Here is a 14,321-nt window from a genome sequence, read left to right on the forward strand (position 1 = left end):
GATTACTTCCCTACTAAAACCTGGCAAGCCCCCGACGCAGTGCGATTCATATCGCCCTTTGTCTCTGCTAAACTGCGATACTAAAATCTTAGCAAAAGTCCTCGCTACGCGCCTTAATCTCCTGATGGAGCACCTAGTCCTACCGGATCAGGCCGGGTTCGTCCCAAATCGCGCAACGTCGCATAACTTGCGCACGCTACATGTGGTGCTGCAAGATATAGACCCTAACTGTGAGGCAGCTGCTATATTCCTCGACGCCACGAAAGCGTTCGATTCGCCCGAGTGGGATTACTTGCTAGGCATCCTGGAACGCATGGGTATGGCCTTCAGCTTTTTGGACTGGGTGTGGTTACTATGCTGTCAGCCATCGGCAGTGGTGTTACTGAACGGGTCCAGATCTGGCCCTTTTAGGATTACCAGAGGCACGCGCCAGGGGTGCCCGTTGTCCCCCGTCCTTTTTGCACTGGCCATTGAGCCATTAGCAGCAAAGCTCAGACAACACCATAACCACTGTGCGCTGATCTACCCTGCCCGCCAGCTACTCCTCTCGCTCTATGCGGATGATATGACGCTATATGTCAAGAAGCTCCAAGAGAATCTCAATCCCCTACTGCGCGAAATCACGAAAATTGGCGGCATTGCCGGAATACAAATTAACTGGAGCAAATCTGCAGTGTTCCCCCTGACCGAAAAAACGCAGCCACACCAACTAGACTACCCTCTTATCTGGGAAACAGAGGAGTTGAAATACTTAGGTATCTGTATGGCCAGACAGAGGGACGCCCAGATTAGAGCTAATTACGGGACAGCCCTGGATAAAATCACCACTCTCAATGGCTGGACGTATCTCTCTCATTAAGATGGTGTTGTTGCCCAAACTCTTATATTTATTCACCAACATTCCATATAGCCCGGGACGGCACTTTTTCCGCGCCCTAAGAACCCAATTGACGCGGCTTAAATGGGGGGAGGCAGGCGAGGATCAGTCTCGCTACCCTCATGCTACTGTATCACCTCGGGGGCTTTGAGGTCCCCAACTTTGAGCGGTACTACGATTGCGCACAGGGCCACTTCGCCACTTACTGGTTCCACCCGCCACCCTACATGGCGCACCTGGCGGTAGAAGATGGATACATGGGCCCCGTGAACACATCTGGATATATCTTCACATGGGTGAGGGAGAGACAACCCTACCGGTCCACGGTAGACTGCACGGCGGCGGCATGGAAATGCCTCGCCAGCGCCATGGGGAGCCAGTTCATGTATTCACCGCGAATGACCCTGATGAATGACCCCTGTCAACAGGTCACATGTGAGGAAATCTGTCGTAAGATGCTAACCAAACTTGCATAACACACCTGGGGAGACCTGTATGTTCAGGGGCAGTTCTGCACGATAACTCTATTTTTTGGGGAACATACAGCCACGATCATGGATACCTTCCTGTATACCCGACTCCGACAGAGCATTCGAGCAGTTACCCCCAACTTCCCGGCTGAACCAGACATCCTTGCACCCTTCCACGCGCTCCTGCAAGAGGATGGCCCGCAACACATAGTATCACTACTCTACAAACACGTACAGAACACACCATTGACTACTATGCTGCGGGCGCGCACAGACTGGGATGGGGATCTCGAGGCACCGCTGACGGATGAGCAGTGGGAAGTCTGTTGCACACAAACTAATGCTGTAACGGGCAATTCCAGATTACGGCTGGTTCATTTCAAATTCCTCCACCGCCTATATTATACTCCTGCCAAACTGTACAAGTTTCGCCTTAGAGAAAATGATAGCTGCAACCGTTGTGGAAGGGAGGGAGCAGATTTTTTCCACCTGACATGGACCTGCCCTAAGGTTGCCCAATACTGGACGGAGGTCTTTGCAGGGTTGTCAGACATGTTGGGAGTGGAGCTAACACCGAGCCCACTGATGGCGTTACTGGGCCTCACGCACACAGCATTGACCATACACAGAAAGTTTCTGGCATTGAGCCTATTTCTGGCTAAGCGTCAGGTGGCATGCAGATGGGGGAGAGGGCGAGCCCTCTAATTCAAGGCATGAATCTCGACCATGACAAAGTGGCAAAACCAACTCCACATGTACGCAGAACTGCTCCCCCTGAAATCGCGACCAAAAGACGTATGGGGACCACTCACGGCCTACCTCCTAAGACGGCATGAGGATGAGACAGAGGGTGCAGGGTAGACTGGGGACACACCGGCCGGGGAAACAGATGCTAACCACTAATTTAGTAGGACAACGTTTTCACGCACACCCTTTGAGGACTGGATTAGGTCCGCGTGGACAGGGACTAGACAGAGGAGATGACCAAGCTGAAGGGAAGACAAATGTCGCCACAGTGATGTGTCCTGGTAGGATCTGGGGAACATGGACCTCGCATGTCGTGACACATGTCGTATTGTTATTAAATGTATTGATAGTTGCTACCTTAGGACACCTTGGTATGATGCTCACATTGAGTGAGGGAGGGGGGAAGTTGTAATCTAAATTTGGTTTTGTTTCTTCGCAAAAGATCAACAACATGTGCGGGAAGGTGCCCTGCCGCCTATGTGACTGATTGTTACTGTATTGGATGTACTTATAGCACTGATGTACTGTACCTATCTTATACCTACAATAAAGGTTTTGAAAATCAAAAAAAAATTAAAAAACACGATGATTTGCTTGTCAATTTTATTTTCCACAAGTCTTGGCAGGGCTGAAGATTTAAACAGACCTAAACCTCAGCACATTCTTACACTCTCACTCTAATCATTTTTGCCTCCATCACTTGTGGAAGGTGAAATAAGTTGTAAAACATTGGATGGCAGATGTATTAAGGTTGAGTGAGTTTGGCGGACAATTTTTTTCTTCAGTCCCATTATGCCCAAGAGTGTGAGAGTGATGTGCATTCGCTTCTCCCTCCCCCAATCCTTGCACAGGGAGGGGGGGGGGGGGGAGACTGTTTTTTTTTTAACTCCTCACTTTGTCCAAGAATGGAAGGGTATACATGCTAATTCCTCACTACCCACCGTGCCCCAAAGTGAAGGTAGGGCAAGTGTTTTTTTGCCCATGAGCATGCTCAAGAGTGGAGGTATTCAGTACTTTTTCCTCCCTAGGAGTGCTCCTTTGCCACTGTTTGTCTAGAACAGTGGCTCGAGTAGGGATTTTTATGCTACATTCCTTGTTTACGTTGATTGCCAAAATTATAGATACAAACTGTACATGGCCGATGTGAGAAGTTGGCCTGATAGGTGATGTTTCCAATTCTGGAACCACCTGTTATCAGACCAAACAATCCCTTATGGTGTCTGGTTGTAAGTCAACCTTGTTAGACAAGCTATCCTAGGGGTAGCATGGACTAAGCAGCCTAAAGGCTTAACTTAAGAGGTCGTGTTAAGCGAGCTGTTTTACCACATACAATCCTGTAATATCAAATGAAAGGACACCACACAAGTATATATTATAAAAATATATGTATTTATTACTAAAAACAATCCCCAGTATTCTTTATGAATAAAGGGGCACAAGCGTTAAATCAAAAGCACAGTTTAAACATACAAAGTTGCACAATTATGGATGAGGGCGGGGGGCCACTCAAACCATATACTAAACAAGTGGTATAAGAGATACCAATCGAACAGTGGTTAGGCCTAGGGCCTAGGGAATCGCTGGGAGCAGTCGGGACAAGCAATGCTGAAGTCGGGAGAGGCCCACGGGATTCGGGTGCAGTGCGGAAAGCGCACGCATGCACCAATGTTAACCAATGGTGCGTAAAAGTTGTAAAGTTAAAGTTTAAGGACACTTCCGCTGAACCTAGAGGACCAAAACTTAAGACACAGACCCTAGAGATGTGTACCAGTGTGGGGACACCGGCGGAGCAAAGTTACCTCACCCACAGGAAGCGGGTGCACAGGGTCGAAGTTGAGTCGGGTTTCGTCACGCAGGCTCTTGGTGCTTGAAGCTGAAAGGGCTGCAGGCGGGGTGAAAGAGAAGTGTCCGGTGGAGTCCAAGGGTGGACTCAAGTCGAAAAGTACCTGAAAGCAGAGGGGACAGAGTCTGGGTCACTCAGCAGTGACCAGGGTGGAACCAGGACGGAACCAGGCAATGTCGGGCGCAATCAGGTGGTCGTCAAGGAGCTTCTCTCCGCTGTCACGTGGGCTCTGGGGCATCTACGACGTCCAGGAGCAGGTCACGATCTGTCCCACGCAGGCTCTCGCCGTCGGCGCTGTCGGCTTCAAGATTGGAGCAAACAACACTTGGCAAAAGCAATCCACGCGGAACCGGGAGATTGCTTCTCACTCGAACCAGGAGGGTCAGAGTGGGGGCTCCTTTTCAGGGGAGCTGGTGCAAATCTGGGGCAACCAGAATCGCAGGTCGAATTTCAAGTTTCGTCGGCACAGGGGCCACAAGCCGGCTGGCAAGTGACCGGGCCAACGCGTTGAGCCAAAAGAAGCAGAAGGGCCCCACGCAGCACTCGTCGAGTGTGGAGGGCTGAACTTCGGTGCAAGTGTGGCTCAGGGTTGGGGCTTCTCACACCCCGGTGTACAGCTTCGAGGGTCACTCGTGGGCTGCACGGTCAGCGTCTCGTGGTCTTTCCAAGATGGCGTGCCCCACGCTTCCGGTCGCCTCCACGGGTCTCAGCTCTGCAGGGACTGTGGATCGGGCTGTTGGAAGGCAGGCAAGCTTGATCTCGTCGATCTCTGTCGCTCGAGTTCCGGCGGCAACTGCGACAAAGCAGACGTCGATGGCTGGATGGTGCCTGTTTGCACAGGGTGGTCACTCCTTGACCACAAGGCAGATTCTTCGGGCTTCTACGTCGAGTAGGATGTCGAAGGGTCCAGAGTTTCGTTTCTTATGTTTCATCAGGATAATCTGAAGTGTCTTGGCACTGCTCCCACTCTTATTCGAATCTGGGGGGCTGGATTACCTGCTAGGTCCCCTCCTATGGGTGGGACCCAGGAAGGGGGTGGATACACCCCTTTCCTTTGATCCAGGCCGCCCTGGCACGAGGGCTGGAGTGCCCCAGAACTGGTTTGGCCGGATTTTGCAAGGGGCAGCCTTGTGCTCCCCAGGCAGTGTCTGGTTTCTTTCAAACCTCCCCGCTACAATCCACTATCTCCTGTCTGAGGGGGTGTAACACCTCCCTGCGACAGGAAACCCTTTGTCCAGGCCCCATTTGGCTGAGTTTCGGTCAGCTTCAGGGGGTCAGACTCGTGGCTGTGGCAGAGGCATCCATTTTGTGGATCCAAGGTCCTTTTAGAAATTAACCGCATTTAAGTAAAGTAACATGTCTTACCCCTCTAGAGGGGTGGAATGCTATCCCCGTCGCCAGAACTGGCGAGGGGATAGTATTCCAAATCGTATGACACCTTACACGACATGTTTTGATAAAGCCAAACCAAAGTTACTATATAACCGCGAGGATTATAAGGCGCTTAAGAGTATATGGTATGGCATTATCCTGAAACAGCTTAGGGAGTTGTTCCCGACAGCTGCAGACAGGTACAGCTCATGCTAGAGCTCCATCTCACATTAAACCACGCACTCTGCCTCCAGGATTGATGAGGCCTTCCATAGGAGTGGCTCACAGGTTTATATGTGTCCAGATATAGGTTTAGATATAGGTATACTATATCTAAGTAAGGGGTGATTACACCACCTTACCCCAGCTGAGTGATCAGCCAGTTGTGTCAATTTAAGAACCAGCCAGGGGTGGCAAAAGATATGCTGCAGCCCCTGGTAGGCCTTGGTGGCTCCTATGTCCTGGGCACCTATAGTGCATTATACAGGGGCTGACAAGGAGTCCTTTTCCAATTGTGGTATGTACCTAGGGTACATGGAATCCATTTTACAGAGAGAGCAGATGGCCTGGGGCCCTGATTAGCAGGGAACCAGGTCAACTAAGTCAAAAACCAGCTAAACACAAGGCAAAAAATCTGGGGTAACTATAGTCAGGTAGCCACCTTCCTACACAACCCCCCCCCCCCCAAACGAAAGGAGATAAGGCTATCCTTGGCCAGGTAAGCCTATATTGCCTGAGTGGCCATATAAGGAAGTACCTGCACTAGCATGGGTACCCCCTGTCTCATGGTCCACTAAGCAGTCCCTCACCCTTGGGGTATTAGAGGGTCTCCACCATAGGGAATCACTACCTTGGGTGTGTTTATGCAAAGTTAAAGGCTGGTTTGGATATGGAGTATTGAAGCGAGGCTCCACTAATTTAGGGCTCAGCTTCCTCCAATTATCTTCCACCATATGTGCCTTTCTTTAACTGAGTTGCACTGTGCTCTCAGGGTCAGCCTCTGGCTACCTAAAGCTGGAGGCTGGGTCCCTCTGTTTGGCTTGCTGGAGGGACAGTTCAGGTTTGGGCCCTTTGGGTCCCAGGTTTGGCTGTGCCCAACAGAATCCATCTGTGGGAGGTCCCTAACTACTTTTAAGGGGGCTCCCTCAGGAGTTTTTAAAGTTTTCACCTTACTAGGGCTACTAGTTTTGGTGCCCCTAATCTGTTGATGGGGGTGCTTTATTTGACAGGGGGCCCTCTGGGTCTCACTGTCCTTCTTGTCCTCTGCAGCCCTGGGCTGACTAAGGCAAGGTAGAGAGGGGCAGGTTACCTGCTCCAGACTGGGTCCCACCTGAGAAGGGTCCACTGACATCAGAGGCTCGGTCAGGCTAGGCCCAACCACCTCTGGGGCAGTTCCTTCATCAGGGGTAAGATCAGTTCCCTGAGGAGGCTGATCCTTTCCTAAAGTCTGGTGAGGGGGAGGTTTCTCGTCCTCCTCTGTGCTCTCAGTTTGTGTGAAGTTATCCATCATTTCAGGTTTCACAACACACATATCAGTTTGAGTTTGGGCTGTGGCCATCACAGCCCCACCAACCTTTTCAGGAGGGGACTCAGTTTGGGTTTCTGCTGTTATCATAACAGCTGTGCTATTCTGTTCAGGAAGAGCTTTTGCTAAAGATGGGGCAGAGAGTTGCTCAGCCCTACCAACCTTTTCAGGAAGGACATCTTGAATTGGGGCTGTAGCCATTACAGCCCCACTAACCTTTCCATTGGAATTTACCATTCTAGAATGGGTTTCCTGTTCAACCTCAGCCCAGGCTGAGATTTCCAAATCATTACCAAGTAGACAGTCCACAGGCAAGTTTGATGACACTGCCACTCTCTTTGGGCCAGTGACACCTCCCCAGCTGAGACTTACTACTGCCATGGGATGATTTGTTTGAATGCCATCAATGTTTGTTACCTGGTATGTGGCACCAGGTAAAAGTTGTTTAGAGGGGACTATACAATCAGCCACCATGGTGATGCTAGCCCCTGTGTCTATAAAAGCTTCAACTCTCAAACCATTGATGATGGGTTCTTGTCTATATTTGCTCAAAGTATTTGGGCAATCAGAGAAGTTGGCAAACCCCATGCCAGTCTCATAAACAAGATTATTTGGGGATGGGGACCTGGATAGGCCAGGGTCCTCCTGGGCTCCAAAAGTAAACCCACCCAGGTTCCTGGGTGTGCTCCCACTTCCTGGGGGATTACTGCTGACAGTAACAGGAAGTGCTGGAGCTGGCTTTGGAGGTATATTCTCTTTATTGCCATTCTTGGGACAACAGTTGTCTGTTTTGTAATGCCCAACCTGCTTACAGACATGGCAGTAGGGCTTTTTCTCAGTTGAAGAAGTGTCTTGGGACCCACCCCCATTCTTGGAGTTTTGGGGCCCTGGGGAAGTCTTTTCCTTACTTTTATCCCCACCCTTTTCTTGAGGCTTGGTAGACTCCTTCTTCTGGTTACTGTCCTGATTCTTAGGCCTAATCCTGGTTCTGACCCATTTATCCGCCCTCTTTCCCAATTCTTGGGGAGAGGTCAAATCTGAGTCCACCAGGTGCTGGTGTAAGAGCTGGTTCTGACAATTACTTAGGATCTGCTCCCTCATAATCAAATTATACAATCCTGTGAAGTCATGTACTTTGCTGCCATTTAGCCAACCCTCCAGAGCCTTAGTAGCACAATCTACAAAATCAGTCCAGTCCTGTGTCTGTGTCTTCTGGGTGTCTCTGAACTTCAACCTGTACTGTTCAGTGGTTAAGCCAAACCCATCTATCAGAACACTCTTCAGGACTTTGTAATTGTTTGCATCCTCATGTCTAACAGTGAGGAGCTTATCTCCCCCTTTCTCTGAAAAGGAGTACCATAAGATTGCTGCCCACTGTTCCTCAGGAACCTGCTGTACCATGCAGGCTCTCTCAAGAGCAGTTATCCACTTGTGGATGTCATCCCCTTCCTTGTAGGGGGGCACAATCTTTGTCAGGTTTCTACTATCATAGGACCTGGGTTTCTCTTTAGGAATATTGCTGCCACCAGTGGCATCTAAGCCACACATTTTCTGTTCTCTTGCCAAGGCAAGTCTAGCTTGAGCCAGGGCTACCTCCTCCCTCTCTATCTGGAGTCTGTCAGCCCTCATTCTTGCCTCATGCTCTTTTTTCTGAGAAGGGGTCATCCCTCTCTGAGATTCTCTTGAGGCACTAGAAATGTGAGAGTCCCCTGCTGGAGATCTCACTCTTCTGTTGCCTGGGAGAATGTTATAGGGTCTGGGGAGGTGCTGGCCCTCTCCATTCCCAAGTAGGTTTAAGTTGGCCTGGCTAAGCCTGGCAACTATAACCTGGCTACCCCTCTGATCCTGATCTTCTAGGTCCTCTACATCTGAGTCCTCCTCCTCTTCTACCACTGGGGGAATCTCATTCTCAGGGGGGTGTACTCCATCTCCTGATCCTAAGGGAACTACATTCGCCTTTTCTAAGTCATCCTGTTCTAGAATGGCTATCAGGGAAGGACTGGTGGGACTTCTGCCCCTTTTTAACCCTCTTGAGATGCACAAGGCAACCAAGTCTTTGTGGGTTAGTTTGTCATAGCTGGAAGTTGCCTTGGTAAGGTCAACTGTCACAGGAGCAGAACCTGAGGCTTTTCCTGTGTCAGACATGACTCTAGTGTGGTGTAAGTGATGCACCTACCTACACTAAGTGTTTCCCTATTGTACCTTGCTAGTGAGTTGTAGTCAGGGTGTGCTAATCCCTTTAATCTACAACTACTAAGTTCAGTAGAACTTAAATATGCGAAGCTTTTGATTTATATGTACCTAGAGGTACTTGATGTGATCTTTCAATTTGATAAAAGATTGCAATGGTAAAACAACAGCAAGCTCAAATCCGCACCGCTGCTCACCAATGTGAGAAGTTGGCCTGATAGGTGATGTTTCCAATTCTGGAACCACCTGTTATCAGACCAAACAATCCCTTATGGTGTCTGGTTGTAAGTCAACCTTGTTAGACAAGCTATCCTAGGGGTAGCATGGACTAAGCAGCCTAAAGGCTTAACTTAAGAGGTCGTGTTAAGCGAGCTGTTTTACCACATACAATCCTGTAATATCAAATGAAAGGACACCACACAAGTATATATTATAAAAATATATGTATTTATTACTAAAAACAATCCCCAGTATTCTTTATGAATAAAGGGGCACAAGCGTTAAATCAAAAGCACAGTTTAAACATACAAAGTTGCACAATTATGGATGAGGGCGGGGGGCCACTCAAACCATATACTAAACAAGTGGTATAAGAGATACCAATCGAACAGTGGTTAGGCCTAGGGCCTAGGGAATCGCTGGGAGCAGTCGGGACAAGCAATGCTGAAGTCGGGAGAGGCCCACGGGATTCGGGTGCAGTGCGGAAAGCGCACGCATGCACCAATGTTAACCAATGGTGCGTAAAAGTTGTAAAGTTAAAGTTTAAGGACACTTCCGCTGAACCTAGAGGAACAAAACTTAAGACACAGACCCTAGAGATGTATACCAGTGTGGGGACACCGGCGGAGCAAAGTTACCTCACCCACAGGAAGCGGGTGCACAGGGTCGACAAGTGTCCGGTTGAGTCCAAGGGTGGACTCAAGTCGAAAAGTACCTGAAAGCAGAGGGGACAGAGTCTGGGTCACTCAGCAGTGACCAGGGTGGAACCAGGACGGAACCAGGCAATGTCGGGCGCAATCAGGTGGTCGTCGAGGAGCTTCTCTCCGCTGTCACGTGGGCTCTGGGGCATCTACGACGTCCAGGAGCAGGTCACGATCTGTCCCACGCAGGCTCTCGCCGTCGGCGCTGTCGGCTTCAAGATTGGAGCAAACAACACTTGGCAAAAGCAATCCACGCGGAACCGGGAGATTGCTTCTCACTCGAACCAGGAGGGTCAGAGTGGGGGCTCCTTTTCAGGGGAGCTGGTGCAAATCTGGGGCAACCAGAATCGCAGGTCGAATTTCAAGTTTCGTCGGCACAGGGGCCACAAGCCGGCTGGCAAGTGACCGGGCCAACGCGTTGAGCCAAAAGAAGCAGAAGGGCCCCACGCAGCACTCGTCGAGTGTGGAGGGCTGAACTTCGGTGCAAGTGTGGCTCAGGGTTGGGGCTTCTCACACCCCGGTGTACAGCTTCGAGGGTCACTCGTGGGCTGCACGGTCAGCGTCTCGTGGTCTTTCCAAGATGGCGTGCCCCACGCTTCCGGTCGCCTCCACGGGTCTCAGCTCTGCAGGGACTGTGGATCGGGCTGTTGGAAGGCAGGCAAGCTTGATCTCGTCGATCTCTGTCGCTCGAGTTCCGGCGGGAACTGCGACAAAGCAGACGTCGATGGCTGGATGGTGCCTGTTTGCACAGGGTGGTCACTCCTTGACCACAAGGGAGATTCTTCGGGCTTCTACGTCGAGTAGGATGTCGAAGGGTCCAGAGTTTCGTTTCTTATGTTTCATCAGGATAATCTGAAGTGTCTTGGCACTGCTCCCACTCTTATTCGAATCTGGGGGGCTGGATTACCTGCTAGGTCCCCTCCTATGGGTGGGACCCAGGAAGGGGGTGGATACACCCCTTTCCTTTGATCCAGGCCGCCCTGGCACGAGGGCTGGAGTGCCCCAGAACCGGTTTGGCCGGATTATGCAAGGGGCAGCCTTGTGCTCCCCAGGCAGTGTCTGGTTTCTTTCAAACCTCCCCGCTACAATCCACTATCTCCTGTCTGAGGGGGTGTAACACCTCCCTGCGACAGGAAACCCTTTGTCCAGGCCCCATTTGGCTGAGTTTCGGTCAGCTTCAGGGGGTCAGACTCGTGGCTGTGGCAGAGGCATCCATTTTGTGGATCCAAGGTCCTTTTAGAAATTAACCGCATTTAAGTAAAGTAACATGTCTTACCCCTCTAGAGGGGTGGAATGCTATCCCCGTCGCCAGAACTGGCGAGGGGATAGTATTCCAAATCGTATGACACCTTACACGACATGTTTTGATAAAGCCAAACCAAAGTTGCTATATAACCGCGAGGATTATAAGGCGCTTAAGAGTATATGGTATGGCATTATCCTGAAACAGCTTAGGGAGTTGTTCCCGACAGCTGCAGACAGGTACAGCTCATGCTAGAGCTCCATCTCACATTAAACCACGCACTCTGCCTCCAGGATTGATGAGGCCTTCCATAGGAGTGGCTCACAGGTTTATATGTGTCCAGATATAGGTTTAGGTATAGGTATACTATATCTAAGTAAGGGGTGATTACACCACCTTACCCCCGCTGAGTGATCAGCCAGTTGTGTCAATTTAAGAACCAGCCAGGGGTGGCAAAAGATATGCTGCAGCCCCTGGTAGGCCTTGGTGGCTCCTATGCCCTGGGCACCTATAGTGCATTATACAGGGGCTGACAAGGAGTCCTTTTCCAATTGTGGTATGTACCTAGGGTACATGGAATCCATTTTACAGAGAGAGCAGATGGCCTGGGGCCCTGCAGCGTTGGTACTACTAGATCTTAGTGCAGCCTTCGACACCGTGCTGCACTCAACGCTGCTGTCTCGGCTATCTGGACTGGGAGTTAAGGGGTCGGCCCTTGCGTGGCTGGAGTCCTTCTTGGCCAACAGAAATTTCCAGTTGCATTGCCCCCCCTTTAAGTCTTCTCCCAGAAAAGCAAGCCATGGGGTTCCTCAGGGCTCCAGTCTGAGCCCCACCTTGTTTAATATCTATATGGAACCCCTGGCTCGCATAGTGGAGACTTATGGGGTGGGCATTGTTAGCTATGCTGACTACACCCAATTGGTGTTCAAACTTACGCCTGATCACAGAGAAGACGCCACCAATTTCTCCAACTGCCTCTCTTCCGTGGCAGCTTGGATGAATAACAGCTGTCTTCGCCTCAATGGCGACAAAACTGAGCTGTTGGTGGTAGGCAAGTCTTCTTCCGCTTGGTCCCACATGTGGTGGCCTGCGGAACTGGGCAGCCTGCCCTGCCCCGTGGCATCGGTGCGGAACCTGGGCATAACATTGGATTCTAACCTGTCCTATAATCCTCATGTGAACAAAGTCGCAGCAAGATGCTTCAGCATACTGAGAGTCCTTCGAAAGGTTTTAGACCTTCTCCCCTTGGACTCAAGAAAGACCATAGTCCATGCCTTAGTCACCCCTCATCTGGACTATGGAAACACCTTGCTACTGGGACTGAGCAAAAAGGGCACCTACCAACTCCAGTCCGCTCAAAATGCCGCAGCGCGCCTTGTGCTTAAGCTTCCTCGTAGAGCCTCAGGGAGACTGGCCTTGTCCAGACTCCATTGGCTCCCCATCAAGGAGCGAATTAAATTCAAAGCCCTATGCTTCGCCCACCGCATAGCCCACGGCACCGGCCCAGGATATCTGCAAGGATTACTTACTATACATCGCCCGACCAGGAACCTTAGATCTGCCGGTTCGATGGTGTTCAACATCCCTAAGATAACTAGAGCGAAGATGGGTGGCTCCTCTTTCAGATACTTGGCTGCCAAGGGCTGGAATGAACTCCCTCTTGAGATGCGGATGGAACCCTCTGAAATGAGATTTCGAGGAAAATTAAAAACCTTCCTCTTTCCCCGCATCTGATTTTCCCATTTCCCCTGCCTTGTCCGTTTTCCGTTGTTCACTCCTCTTGGCTCTTTGCGGTTTTCAGCGCGGGGACACTCTGTTCCTGAGTAACCAGGCGCTTTATAAATGGCTTCTATTCTATTCTATAACTAAGTCAAAAACCAGCTAAACACAAGGCAAAAAATCTGGGGTAACCATAGTCAGGTAGCCACCTTCCTACAGCCGATACATGCATACTTGAAAGTCCCAGCCATTGAGAAACGCATTGTATTTGAGGAAACCTATTTGATTTGATAAGCTTACTTTAAAGTATACCTTTTTGTTTGTTTGAGCAATTTGCACCACAGTCACCATTCTGAAAGGCTTCATACTAAGTAGTGTTTCCGCCAAGTTTGATTTACAATGCTCAAGGGTGAGACAAAGTTATTAAGGGTGCAAATTGGGATTTCCTAGAAGTGAGGTGTCAACCATAATATGGAGGTGCAAATTTGTTTTCATTTTGGGTACTTCAAAATTAAGATTTAGAGCCCTATGACTAAATTTCTATCTTTTTCAAATGGAATCGGTGGGATAAAGTTGCAGACTTTTCCCACGAAGGCACCTGTTTGTTTGTCAGGAGGAAGGATTTATTATTGTCAGCCATGTGTTTTATTGTGAACTGTACACAATTGGAAGTGCTTCCTAGATTGATCTGTGGATATTCCCATGTGTCCTGGAACATCAGTCCACCCTCATCTACTGGCTGATTTATAAATGAGTGGTCACATAGTTTCTGAGAATCCGGGTTCATTTGACTTTGAAACCCATGCTTTTGATGAGGTTGTGAAAGTTGGTGTCCTTTTTTACCTTGCTTATAGTTTGTTGATAACGCATATTGTTAGACACTTAGGGCCTACTTACGAGTACGGCAGCCGTGGGACCGCCGTACCCATGGATAGTGGTCCGGCGGCTGCCGTCTTATCGGACCTCCCGCATGATTACGATGGCCACCTTCATGATCCAGGATCCCATTGTGGGAAAAGCAGGCAGGAATCGCGGCAGTGTTTATGCTCGCCCCGCCAATCAGATTATGACCTGCCTTTCCGCCAAGCATTTCATGGCGGAGACCCTGCCATGAAATGCTTGGCAGAAAGGCATGTAAAGGGCCCCCAGCATGGCCCCCGGGCAAATCTGCACATGGGGGTGCATGCAGGGTTAGGGGCACATGATGTGCCCCTCTAGAAGTGCTTGGTCGTGTGTGTACTGTGTGGCAGCAGAGGTTTGGTAAGCTTAAGTACTTAAAAGTCCTGATATTTGTGCATTAAATGTCATACGTATTGTATTTGCAGTGTTGTTCTTACAGTGGGTTAGTGATGATAACTTCTGAAACTACTTTTGGTCTTTATAAGATGGGGCTTTGGCCCAATCCCTGTTAACTAT

At 49.9% G+C, this 14,321-nt stretch overlaps 1 protein-coding gene across 1 annotated transcript in view; it reads left to right on the forward strand.

Annotated features, from left to right (window-relative positions):
- Positions 1–14,321, forward strand: part of BAG1 (BAG cochaperone 1) — a 290,179-nt gene that overhangs the window by 198,723 nt on the left and 77,135 nt on the right. The gene's annotated exons all lie outside the window — the stretch shown is intronic.

Source organism: Lissotriton helveticus, chromosome 4_1 (assembly GCF_964261635.1).
Source record: "Lissotriton helveticus chromosome 4_1, aLisHel1.1, whole genome shotgun sequence".
NCBI classification, from domain to species: Eukaryota; Metazoa; Chordata; class Amphibia; order Caudata; family Salamandridae; genus Lissotriton; species Lissotriton helveticus.